Consider the following 13383-nt stretch of genomic DNA (forward strand, 5'->3'; position numbering starts at 1 on the left):
AACAACGCTGAGGAGCCGGTGCGCGGCGCCGGGGGGGTAGGAATGACGGCTGTGCTGCGTCACATTACGAAGGAAAGTCCCACCTCCGGGACGGTTTTACGGTTGCAGGGGACACATTTTATAAGTGTTTAGTTCTGTGTTTGCAAGGAGCATGATGAAAAGAGCCACCTTTTCCTTTTGCATCTTTTGTGCTGCACAAGCTGGCTCTTTCAGCTACAAACGCCTTGGGGGGGGGTTAAAGGTTCCCTTTCGACTTTCTCAGGCTTCGGCCTACATTGTGTTCCTCTGCTTTTCCACCTGTCCCTGGGCTCCAACACCGCCAGTTGCCGTCCAGAAGTGCTGTACGCACAGTCAACAGTCGCTCCTCTGTTATTGGGGTTCAGTAACGTCAGCTGTTCCCCTGCTGTGTGTGTGGCAATCCCTCCTACCTCCTCCAACCTCCTCCTCCTCCACCTGTCCCTGGGCTCCAACACCGCCAGTTGCCGTCCAGAAGTGCTGTACGCACAGTCAACAGTCCCTCCTCTGTTATTGGGGTTCAGTAACGTCAGCTGTTCCCCTGCTGTGTGTGTGGCAATCCCTCCTACCTCCTCCTACCTCCTCCAACCTCCTCCTCCTCCACCTGTCCCTGGGCACCAACACCGCCAGTTGCCGTCCAGAAGTGCTGTACGCACAGTCAACAGTCCCTCCTCTGTTATTGGGGTTCAGTAACGTCAGCTGTTCCCCTGCTGTGTGTGTGGCAATCCCTCCTACCTCCTCCTACCTCCTCCAACCTCCTCCTCCTCCACCTGTCCCTGGGCTCCAACACCGCCAGTTGCCGTCCAGAAGTGCTGTACGCACAGTCAACAGTCCCTCCTCTGTTATTGGGGTTCAGTAACGTCAGCTGTTCCCCTGCTGTGTGTGTGGCAATCCCTCCTACCTCCTCCAACCTCCTCCAACCTCCTCCTCCTCCACCTGTCCCTGGGCTCCAACACCGCCAGTTGCCGTCCAGAAGTGCTGTACGCACAGTCAACAGTCCCTCCTCTGTTATTGGGGTTCAGTAACGTCAGCTGTTCCCCTGCTGTGTGTGTGGCAATCCCTCCAACCTCCTCCAACCTCCTCCTCCTCCACCTGTCCCTGGGCTCCAACACCGCCAGTTGCCGTCCAGAAGTGCTGTACGCACAGTCAACAGTCGCTCCTCTGTTATTGGGGTTCAGTAACGTCAGCTGTTCCCCTGCTGTGTGTGTGGCAATCCCTCCTACCTCCTCCAACCTCCTCCTCCTCCACCTGTCCCTGGGCTCCAACACCGCCAGTTGCCGTCCAGAAGTGCTGTACGCACAGTCAACAGTCCCTCCTCTGTTATTGGGGTTCAGTAACGTCAGCTGTTCCCCTGCTGTGTGTGTGGCAATCCCTCCTACCTCCTCCTACCTCCTCCAACCTCCTCCTCCTCCACCTGTCCCTGGGCTCCAACACCGCCAGTTGCCGTCCAGAAGTGCTGTACGCACAGTCAACAGTCCCTCCTCTGTTATTGGGGTTCAGTAACGTCAGCTGTTCCCCTGCTGTGTGTGTGGCAATCCCTCCTACCTCCTCCAACCTCCTCCAACCTCCTCCTCCTCCACCTGTCCCTGGGCTCCAACACCGCCAGTTGCCGTCCAGAAGTGCTGTACGCACAGTCAACAGTCCCTCCTCTGTTATTGGGGTTCAGTAACGTCAGCTGTTCCCCTGCTGTGTGTGTGGCAATCCCTCCTACCTCCTCCTACCTCCTCCAACCTCCTCCTCCTCCACCTGTCCCTGGGCTCCAACACCGCCAGTTGCCGTCCAGAAGTGCTGTACGCACAGTCAACAGTCCCTCCTCTGTTATTGGGGTTCAGTAACGTCAGCTGTTCCCCTGCTGTGTGTGTGGCAATCCCTCCTACCTCCTCCTACCTCCTCCAACCTCCTCCTCCTCCACCTGTCCCTGGGCTCCAACACCGCCAGTTGCCGTCCAGAAGTGCTGTACGCACAGTCAACAGTCCCTCCTCTGTTATTGGGGTTCAGTAACGTCAGCTGTTCCCCTGCTGTGTGTGTGGCAATCCCTCCTACCTCCTCCAACCTCCTCCAACCTCCTCCTCCTCCACCTGTCCCTGGGCTCCAACACCGCCAGTTGCCGTCCAGAAGTGCTGTACGCACAGTCAACAGTCCCTCCTCTGTTATTGGGGTTCAGTAACGTCAGCTGTTCCCCTGCTGTGTGTGTGGCAATCCCTCCTACCTCCTCCAACCTCCTCCAACCTCCTCCTCCTCCACCTGTCCCTGGGCTCCAACACCGCCAGTTGCCGTCCAGAAGTGCTGTACGCACAGTCAACAGTCGCTCCTCTGTTATTGGGGTTCAGTAACGTCAGCTGTTCCCCTGCTGTGTGTGTGGCAATCCCTCCTACCTCCTCCAACCTCCTCCTCCTCCACCTGTCCCTGGGCTCCAACACCGCCAGTTGCCGTCCAGAAGTGCTGTACGCACAGTCAACAGTCCCTCCTCTGTTATTGGGGTTCAGTAACGTCAGCTGTTCCCCTGCTGTGTGTGTGGCAATCCCTCCAACCTCCTCCTCCTCCACCTGTCCCTGGGCTCCAACACCGCCAGTTGCCGTCCAGAAGTGCTGTACGCACAGAGCCAAACACCTCGCCAATGTGTTAGTGGGGTTCAGCACCGCCAGCTGTTCCCCTGCTGTGTATACGGCAACGTGTACTGCGACCGCCACGCAGTCACAACAAGTTTACTTTAAGGGAACCTGTCCCCCCCCCCCCCCAGGCGTTTGTTACTGAAGGAGCCACCTTGTGCAGCAGTAATGATGCAAAGGGAAAAAGTGCCTCTTTTCGTGGTGCTCCTTGCACATGCGGAACCTAACAGTTATGAAATGTGTCCCCTCACAGCGTAAAACCGTCCGGTAGGTGGAACTTTCCTTTGTCGTGTGACGCAGCACAGCCATCATCTTTACCCCCTTGGCGCCGTGCGCCGCCTCCTCAGCGTTGTTTGAATCTGTCCCGGAGCCTGCGCTGTTAGGTTAGCCCTTGGCCATGCACACATTTTGCGCTGCCCGTCTTCTGACATCATTTGGTGTCAGGCTGGCTGCGCCTGTGCGGGTGCGCTGGCCGAGATCCCGCCTCGCAGTGTCGTCTAATGTAATCCCACCGCGGGCCTGTGATCCGTGCCCGTGCGCAGTGCATATCCTCGCCTCTCACTCCCCTCCCTACGGCTTCTTCAGACTGTGCGATGTCAGCTGGTCCCTAATAGCATGCCACGGCCGTGACACCGCACAGTCTGAAAAAGCCGTAGGGAGGGGAGTGAGAGGCGAGGATATGCACTGCGCACGGGCACGGATCACAGGCCCACGGTGGGATTACATTAGACGACACTGCGAGGCGGGATCTCGGCCAGCGCACCCGCACAGGCGCAGCCAGCCTGACACCAAATGATGTCAGAAGACGGGCAGCGCAAAATGTGTGCATGGCCAAGGGCTAACCTAACAGCGCAGGCTCCGGGACAGATTCAAACAACGCTGAGGAGGCGGCGCACGGCGCCAAGGGGGTAAAAATGATGGCTGTGCTGCGTCACACGACAAAGGAAAGTTCCACCTACCGGACGGTTTTACGCTGTGAGGGGACACATTTCATAACTGTTAGGTTCCGCATGTGCAAGGACCATAATTAAAAGAGCTAAGTTTACCTTTTCCAGCATTAGTGCTGTACACAATGGCTCTTTCAGCTACAAACGCCTGGGGGGGGGGGGGTTAAAGGTTTCCTTTCAACTTGCTCGAGTGCAGGCTTCGGCCTACACTCCGCTCCCCCTGCTGACCCTGGGCTCTAACACCGCCAGTTGGGGCCCGGTACTGCTAGCTGCACAGAGAAAAACACCAGCCAATGTGTCAGTGGGGTTCAGCACCGCCAGCTGTTCCCCTGCTGTGCAGCCGGCATCGTGTCCTGCAAAAGCCACGCAGACACAAGAACTGAAATTGAAGGGAACCTGTCCCCCCTCCCCCAGGCGTTTTTACGTTATCCAGCCACCTTGTACAGCGGTAATGCTGCATGTGTGCAAGGTGGCTCATAAACGTATTCTCCTCGCACATGTGGAACTGAAAACACGTCTGCAATGTGTCCTCTGTGTGACCATTTAACCGTCCCGGTGGTGTGACTTTCCTTTGTAATGACACGCTGCAACCCCCTTGGTAGCGCTGCCCGTCTTCTGGCATCATTGTTTGGCTGGCTGCGCCTCTGCGGCCGCCCTGACCCACACAACGCCCCTCGGTGTCTTATTTATTGGGACTGCGAGGGTGTGATTGATGGGCAGGATCAGTGCATCAGTTCGCCTGTCCCTCCTCTCCTTCCGCCTTCTTCGGACTGTGCGGCTTCATGGCCGTGGCATGCGTTAAGGGACCAGATGACGCCGCACAGTCTGAAGCGGGTGTAAGGACCCGAGTGCGAGAGGCGAACATATGTGCTGCGCCAGGCCCTGAGTCCCAGCCCCGCAGTGTTTTTACAATGTTAAGACACTGCGGGGCTGGGATTCATGGTCATCGCGAACCGCACCGGCCGACATTAAATGATGTCAGAAGATGGGCAGCGCTAACAGCGCTAGGCCAGGGGATAACACGACAGCGCAGACTCCTGTACAGCAAATAACAACGCTCAGGAGGCTGCACCCAGCACCAAGGTGGGATTCTTGACATCTGTGCTGCGTCTCATTACAAAGGGAACTCGCGCCTCCAACACAGTTTGACTGTATAAAGGGCTAAATGTTATACGTGTTTCATTCAGCGTGTGCAAGGAGCGAAATTAAAAGAGCAACCTTTGACTTGTGCAGCACTACTGCTGCATAAGCTGTGGCTCTTCTACTTTCTAACCCCTGAGGGGGGGTTAAAGGTTACCTTTGAAATTGGTTCAAGTAGGCTTCGGCCTACACTCTGCTCCCCCTGCAGAGCCCGGGCTCCAACACCGCTAGTTGCTGTCCGGAAGTGCTGGCTGCACAGAGCCAAACACCTCGCCAATGTGTCAGTGGGGTCCAGCACCGCCAGCTGTTCCCCTGCTGTGTAGCCGGCAACGTGTCCTGCGACCGCCACGCAGACACAACAGACCCAAAGCTGCCGCCAGTGCAGGCTTCGGCCTACACTCCCCTCCCCCTGCTCCTGCTCCTCCTCCTCCTGCTGACCCTGGGCTCTAACAAACCGCCAGTTGGGGCCCAGATGTGCTAGCTGCACAGAGAAAAACACCAGCCAATGTGTCAGTGGGGTCCAGCACCGCCAGCTGTTCCCCTGCTGTGCAGCCGGCAACGTGTCCTGCAAAAGCCACGCAGACACAAGAACTGAAATTGAAGGGAACCTGTCCCCCCTCCCCCAGGCGTTTTTACGTTATCCAGCCACCTTGTACAGCGGTAATGCTGCATGTGTGCAAGGTGGCTCATAAACGTATTCTCCTCGCACATGTGGAACTGAAAACACGTCTGCAATGTGTCCTCTGTGTGACCATTTAACCGTCCCGGTGGTGTGACTTTCCTTTGTAATGACACGCTGCAACCCCCTTGGTAGCGCTGCCCGTCTTCTGGCATCATTGTTTGGCTGGCTGCGCCTCTGCGGCCGCCCTGACCCACACAACGCCCCTCGGTGTCTTATTTATTGGGACTGCGAGGGTGTGATTGATGGGCAGGATCAGTGCATCAGTTCGCCTGTCCCTCCTCTCCTTCCGCCTTCTTCGGACTGTGCGGCTTCATGGCCGTGGCATGCGTTAAGGGACCAGATGACGCCGCACAGTCTGAAGCGGGTGTAAGGACCCGAGTGCGAGAGGCGAACATATGTGCTGCGCCAGGCCCTGAATCCCAGCCCCGCAGTGTTTTTACAATGTTAAGACACTGCGGGGCTGGGATTCATGGTCATCGCGAACCGCACCGGCCGACATTAAATGATGTCAGAAGATGGGCAGCGCTAACAGCGCTAGGCCAGGGGATAACACGACAGCGCAGACTCCTGTACAGCAAATAACAACGCTCAGGAGGCTGCACCCAGCACCAAGGTGGGATTCTTGACATCTGTGCTGCGTCTCATTACAAAGGGAACTCGCGCCTCCAACACAGTTTGACTGTATAAAGGGCTAAATGTTATACGTGTTTCATTCAGCGTGTGCAAGGAGCGAAATTAAAAGAGCAACCTTTGACTTGTGCAGCACTACTGCTGCATAAGCTGTGGCTCTTCTACTTTCTAACCCCTGAGGGGGGGTTAAAGGTTACCTTTGAAATTGGTTCAAGTAGGCTTCGGCCTACACTCTGCTCCCCCTGCAGAGCCCGGGCTCCAACACCGCTAGTTGCTGTCCGGAAGTGCTGGCTGCACAGAGCCAAACACCTCGCCAATGTGTCAGTGGGGTCCAGCACCGCCTGCTGTTCCCCTGCTGTGTAGCCGGCAACGTGTCCTGCGACCGCCACGCAGACACAACAGACCCAAAGCTGCCGCCAGTGCAGGCTTCGGCCTACACTCCCCTCCCCCTGCTCCTGCTCCTCCTCCTCCTGCTGACCCTGGGCTCTAACAAACCGCCAGTTGGGGCCCAGATGTGCTAGCTGCACAGAGAAAAACACCAGCCAATGTGTCAGTGGGGTCCAGCACCGCCAGCTGTTCCCCTGCTGTGCAGCCGGCAACGTGTCCTGCAAAAGCCACGCAGACACAAGAACTGAAATTGAAGGGAACCTGTCCCCCCTCCCCCAGGCGTTTTTACGTTATCCAGCCACCTTGTACAGCGGTAATGCTGCATGTGTGCAAGGTGGCTCATAAACGTATTCTCCTCGCACATGTGGAACTGAAAACACGTCTGCAATGTGTCCTCTGTGTGACCATTTAACCGTCCCGGTGGTGTGACTTTCCTTTGTAATGACACGCTGCAACCCCCTTGGTAGCGCTGCCCGTCTTCTGGCATCATTGTTTGGCTGGCTGCGCCTCTGCGGCCGCCCTGACCCACACAACGCCCCTCGGTGTCTTATTTATTGGGACTGCGAGGGTGTGATTGATGGGCAGGATCAGTGCATCAGTTCGCCTGTCCCTCCTCTCCTTCCGCCTTCTTCGGACTGTGCGGCTTCATGGCCGTGGCATGCGTTAAGGGACCAGATGACGCCGCACAGTCTGAAGCGGGTGTAAGGACCCGAGTGCGAGAGGCGAACATATGTGCTGCGCCAGGCCCTGAATCCCAGCCCCGCAGTGTTTTTACAATGTTAAGACACTGCGGGGCTGGGATTCATGGTCATCGCGAACCGCACCGGCCGACATTAAATGATGTCAGAAGATGGGCAGCGCTAACAGCGCTAGGCCAGGGGATAACACGACAGCGCAGACTCCTGTACAGCAAATAACAACGCTCAGGAGGCTGCACCCAGCACCAAGGTGGGATTCTTGACATCTGTGCTGCGTCTCATTACAAAGGGAACTCGCGCCTCCAACACAGTTTGACTGTATAAAGGGCTAAATGTTATACGTGTTTCATTCAGCGTGTGCAAGGAGCGAAATTAAAAGAGCAACCTTTGACTTGTGCAGCACTACTGCTGCATAAGCTGTGGCTCTTCTACTTTCTAACCCCTGAGGGGGGGTTAAAGGTTACCTTTGAAATTGGTTCAAGTAGGCTTCGGCCTACACTCTGCTCCCCCTGCAGAGCCCGGGCTCCAACACCGCTAGTTGCTGTCCGGAAGTGCTGGCTGCACAGAGCCAAACACCTCGCCAATGTGTCAGTGGGGTCCAGCACCGCCAGCTGTTCCCCTGCTGTGTAGCCGGCAACGTGTCCTGCGACCGCCACGCAGACACAACAGACCCAAAGCTGCCGCCAGTGCAGGCTTCGGCCTACACTCCCCTCCCCCTGCTCCTGCTCCTCCTCCTCCTGCTGACCCTGGGCTCTAACAAACCGCCAGTTGGGGCCCAGATGTGCTAGCTGCACAGAGAAAAACACCAGCCAATGTGTCAGTGGGGTCCAGCACCGCCAGCTGTTCCCCTGCTGTGCAGCCGGCAACGTGTCCTGCAAAAGCCACGCAGACACAAGAACTGAAATTGAAGGGAACCTGTCCCCCCTCCCCCAGGCGTTTTTACGTTATCCAGCCACCTTGTACAGCGGTAATGCTGCATGTGTGCAAGGTGGCTCATAAACGTATTCTCCTCGCACATGTGGAACTGAAAACACGTCTGCAATGTGTCCTCTGTGTGACCATTTAACCGTCCCGGTGGTGTGACTTTCCTTTGTAATGACACGCTGCAACCCCCTTGGTAGCGCTGCCCGTCTTCTGGCATCATTGTTTGGCTGGCTGCGCCTCTGCGGCCGCCCTGACCCACACAACGCCCCTCGGTGTCTTATTTATTGGGACTGCGAGGGTGTGATTGATGGGCAGGATCAGTGCATCAGTTCGCCTGTCCCTCCTCTCCTTCCGCCTTCTTCGGACTGTGCGGCTTCATGGCCGTGGCATGCGTTAAGGGACCAGATGACGCCGCACAGTCTGAAGCGGGTGTAAGGACCCGAGTGCGAGAGGCGAACATATGTGCTGCGCCAGGCCCTGAATCCCAGCCCCGCAGTGTTTTTACAATGTTAAGACACTGCGGGGCTGGGATTCATGGTCATCGCGAACCGCACCGGCCGACATTAAATGATGTCAGAAGATGGGCAGCGCTAACAGCGCTAGGCCAGGGGATAACACGACAGCGCAGACTCCTGTACAGCAAATAACAACGCTCAGGAGGCTGCACCCAGCACCAAGGTGGGATTCTTGACATCTGTGCTGCGTCTCATTACAAAGGGAACTCGCGCCTCCAACACAGTTTGACTGTATAAAGGGCTAAATGTTATACGTGTTTCATTCAGCGTGTGCAAGGAGCGAAATTAAAAGAGCAACCTTTGACTTGTGCAGCACTACTGCTGCATAAGCTGTGGCTCTTCTACTTTCTAACCCCTGAGGGGGGGTTAAAGGTTACCTTTGAAATTGGTTCAACTAGGCTTCGGCCTACACTCTGCTCCCCCTGCAGAGCCCGGGCTCCAACACCGCTAGTTGCTGTCCGGAAGTGCTGGCTGCACAGAGCCAAACACCTCGCCAATGTGTCAGTGGGGTCCAGCACCGCCAGCTGTTCCCCTGCTGTGTAGCCGGCAACGTGTCTTGCGACCGCCACGCAGACACAACAGACCCAAAGCTGCCGCCAGTGCAGGCTTCGGCCTACACTCCCCTCCCCCTGCTCCTGCTCCTCCTCCTCCTGCTGACCCTGGGCTCTAACAAACCGCCAGTTGGGGCCCAGATGTGCTAGCTGCACAGAGAAAAACACCAGCCAATGTGTCAGTGGGGTCCAGCACCGCCAGCTGTTCCCCTGCTGTGCAGCCGGCAACGTGTCCTGCAAAAGCCACGCAGACACTTGCTCTTGGACCTTCTGCTCCCCATCCTGGTTCCAGTACCGTCAGCTGGTTCTGGGCAGAGCCTTTGGCTTAGGTGCCTCCCTTTGGTATCCGAGTTCCACCAACGTCAGGTGGTCCTTGGTAGTGCTTTCAGGCACGGGTACCTCCTGCTTAGTAACCGGGTTCCAGTAACGTCAGCTGGTCCTCGGTAGTTCCATTGGCTCTTGGACCTTCGGCTACCCATCCGGGTTCCAGCACCGTCAGCTGGTTCTCGGCAGTGTCTTTTGCTCTTGTACCTTCTGCTCCCCATCCTGGTTCCAGTACCGTCAGCTGGTTCCGGGCAGAGCCTTTGGCTTAGGTGCCTCCCTCTGGGTATCTGAGTTCCACCAACGTCAGGTGGTCCTTGGTAGTGCTTTCAGCACAGGTACCTCCTGCTTAGTAACCGGGTTCCAGTAACGTCAGCTGGTCCTCGGTCGTTCCATTGGCTCTTGGACCTTCGGGTAGCCATCCGAGTTCCAGTTCCATCAGCTGGTTCTCGGCATTTTCTCAGCCTTCTTGTACCTTCTGCTACATTTCCAAGTTCAAGAGACTAAACACGATGACCCGGAAGACCACCCCTAAGATGACGACGACACCAGAGACGACAACCACCGTGATGACGACGACCCTGGAGACGATGACCCTGAAGACCACCCCGATGACGACGACCCCGGAGACCACCCCGATGACGACGACCCCGGAGACGACGACCCTGGAGACAACAACGACCTGGAAGACCGAGAAGCAGAAGAACAAGAGGCTGCAGAACAAAGAGCAGAAGGACATTAAGCATAACACAAAATATCAGAGCAAAAAATATTATGTAAATTATAAGCAGAAGAAGACTAAGCAGTGTATGGGGGTGAGTCCGTTCCTCCTCGTGGTGCCCCTGGATAAAGCCTGATGCTGCAGGCCAAACTGAACGCGGACAAATGTAACTGTTTTGTGACAGGCAGAACGGAAGGTGTAATCTTCAAACTTTTATTGATAACAACTACGGGAATGCCTGTCACAAATAAGAATATGATGAAGAAGTAGAATATGATGAAGATAATAGTAAACTAAAAACAATATGAACAATGTAACCCAAAAAATAATAGGTAGAAGATGAAGAAGAAGATGAATAAGGTGAAGAAGTTGATGTCAAAGAAGCTGATGATGAGGATAATTAAGAAGAAAGCGTGGGAGAAGTAAAAAAAAAGGTGAAGGGCGTGGAAGCAGTGAAACATCAATATCTGACATTAAAAAAAAAATAAACAGAGTCAAATTCTTTCTAACGCCGAACGTCATAAAAAAAAACGCAAAATCCTGCTATTCTATTACATTGGGCTAAACCTCTGTGCCTTTAATATCTCCGCCACGTCCCCCAATACATCCTACATTATTCTTAGTTGTTTTCCTTCATGTAGAATGAACCTACAAGTGTATAAAGGGTTTCTTTTAATTCCGATATTTTCGTCCCATTGACTTGCATTGGGATCGGGTATCGGTATCGGATTGGATCCGATATTTTGACGGTATCGGCCGATACTTTCCGATACCGATACTTTCCGATATCGGAAAGTATCGCTCAACACTAGTACTAATGCAAGAGATACTACAGGTATTTAAAGGATAAACAAAAAAACAACAAAGAAACACATAGCTAAAACAGATGTAAGTATGGAAGCCGTAGGGACTAACCAATAGTTTAAGCTATGAGAAGACCTAACAGGACTATAATGCAGGACAAGTCGCTAATTAGAAGCAGCAAAAGGATATGGGTCACACGGACCCAAAGACAACGACCAATACATCCAGATACAACAATGTATGTAAAATTGAATAACTTTATTTCTTCACAAAATTCATATAAATTACATAACATACATTATATAAATAAGGTACAGGTGAGTATCAGGTGCTGCAAGGTGTGCCAGGACACCGCATAAACATAAAAACAAGCAAATAAAGGGCACACGGAACCCAGGACACAAACACCCGTCATAATCAAAACCTGTGCCAACAAAGGGTTGATAGATGAATAAATATATTGCACATAATGGGCTATAGAAGCCCTCACTGGGACCTAACAACAGGTCCTCTTAATGCAGATAACGATAACAACTATCCAATAAGGAAAGTCCATTCAGGGCACAGCTAATATAAGTACACTTTACCTCTAAGTAGAGAACAGGGTGGGATGTCCACAGGGTCCGTGCGTCCTCCCCGACGCACGTTTCGGTTTAACACCTTCCTCAGGGGGCAAAGGTATTTAAAGGGGTTGATTGAAAGGGGTTGTCAGATATAAGAAATGCCAATATCAATATGTGACTGTAGGCAGTGGCGTATCCAGGAGGGGGCAGCCGGGGCATGTGCCCCGGGCACAGCCGACAGGGCGCCAGCGGGCCGCCTGATGATGCGGCGGTCCAAGGAGGCTCCTCGTCCTGTACTGAGCGGTCACATGGTATCGCTCATTACAGTAATGAATATGCGGCTCCACCTCCCATAGGGGTGGAGCCGCATATTCATTACTGTAATGAGCGGTAACGGTGAGAGCTCAGTACAGGAATAAGCTGCCGGCGCCGGGGAAGCAGGGACTGCACCGCGCCAGGAGCAGGTGAGTATAGCGGGGAGGGGAGAGCAGCGCGATATTCACCTGCTCCTCGTTCCAGCCGCCGCTCTGTCTTCAGCAGTGACACTGAGGTCAGAGGGCACAGTGACGTAGTTAGTGCGCGCCCTCTGCCTGAATGTCAGTGCTGAAGATGGAGCGGCAGCTGGAACGAGGAGCAGATGAATATTGAAAGTGCCAGGGGCCTGAGCGACGGAGAGGTATGATTTTTTTCGTTATCGCAACAACAGCAAACGGGGCAAGTGTCTGTATGGGGCATCTCATGGGGCCATAACGTTTGTGCAGCACTATATGGGGCAAGTGTCTATATGGAGCATCTTATGGGGCCATAATCAACGTTTCTGCAGCACTATATGGGGCAAAATGTCTCTATGGAGCATCTTATGGGGCCATAATCAACGTTTCTGCAGCACTATATGGGGCAAAATGTCTCTATGGAGCATCTTATGGGGCCATAATCAACGTTTCTTCAGCACTATATTGGGCAAATGTGTCTATGGAGCATCTTATGAGGCCATTATTAACTTTTATGCAGGATTATATGGGGCTCCTGTTTCAATATGCATATTCAAAAACACAACCTACTGATGTCTCAATTAATTTTACTTTTATTGGTATCTATTTTAACATTATGGGGATTCAGGAATGTACCTTGGCTTGGTCATACAGTTTCAATAGAGTTTAAGGTTCAAAAGGGGGGTGTTTGGGGGGGTCACCAAACTGATGCTTTGCCCCGGGTGCAGGAAAGGCTAGATACACCTCTGACTGTAGGATTATGAACGTCGCAATTCCCTAGTATTCCCTGTGCAAGTGGGTGGTCACGTAACACCATGTATGAGAATTGCTTACTTGCGGTCATGTTGCCACTAGACTCAGACAGCTTTTCTCAATTCTCCTCTACTGTGGGAAGCTTGCTGATCTAGACAGTACGTGACCTCAAGTATGTACATTGATTGCATGCAGTTAAACACCCTCTTGTATGGGAAACCATGATGGTGTGCATATCAGTAGCCTGCAGTCATATCGAGAGACTGCAATCTTTTCTTAGAGACCAGACAACACCTTTAGAATAAATGAAAAAGACACCGTTGTCCTGGGTCAGAGTGTACACAGAAAGTGTACTCCTTTTATACGTGGTGTGTGCTTGCTTTTTTTGTACTTTGTTCATATTTATTCACACATCAGTTGCACTCCCTTGGTTTTGCACATCATGACCCAGAGGAAATGGGTCAAGGAAAACAGTCACAACTGCTGCCACAGTTAGAAAGTTACAGTATTGATCAGAGGCACATCACTGAAATACCTTAAACACATACACTTTCGTCCACAGTCAAGTTGCAGCCACAGCTACAACTAATTAAAAAAAAAAAAATATATATATATATATATATATATATATA

The sequence above is a fragment of the Ranitomeya variabilis genome, chromosome 4 (assembly GCF_051348905.1).
Source record: "Ranitomeya variabilis isolate aRanVar5 chromosome 4, aRanVar5.hap1, whole genome shotgun sequence".
Taxonomy (NCBI): Eukaryota; Metazoa; Chordata; class Amphibia; order Anura; family Dendrobatidae; genus Ranitomeya; species Ranitomeya variabilis.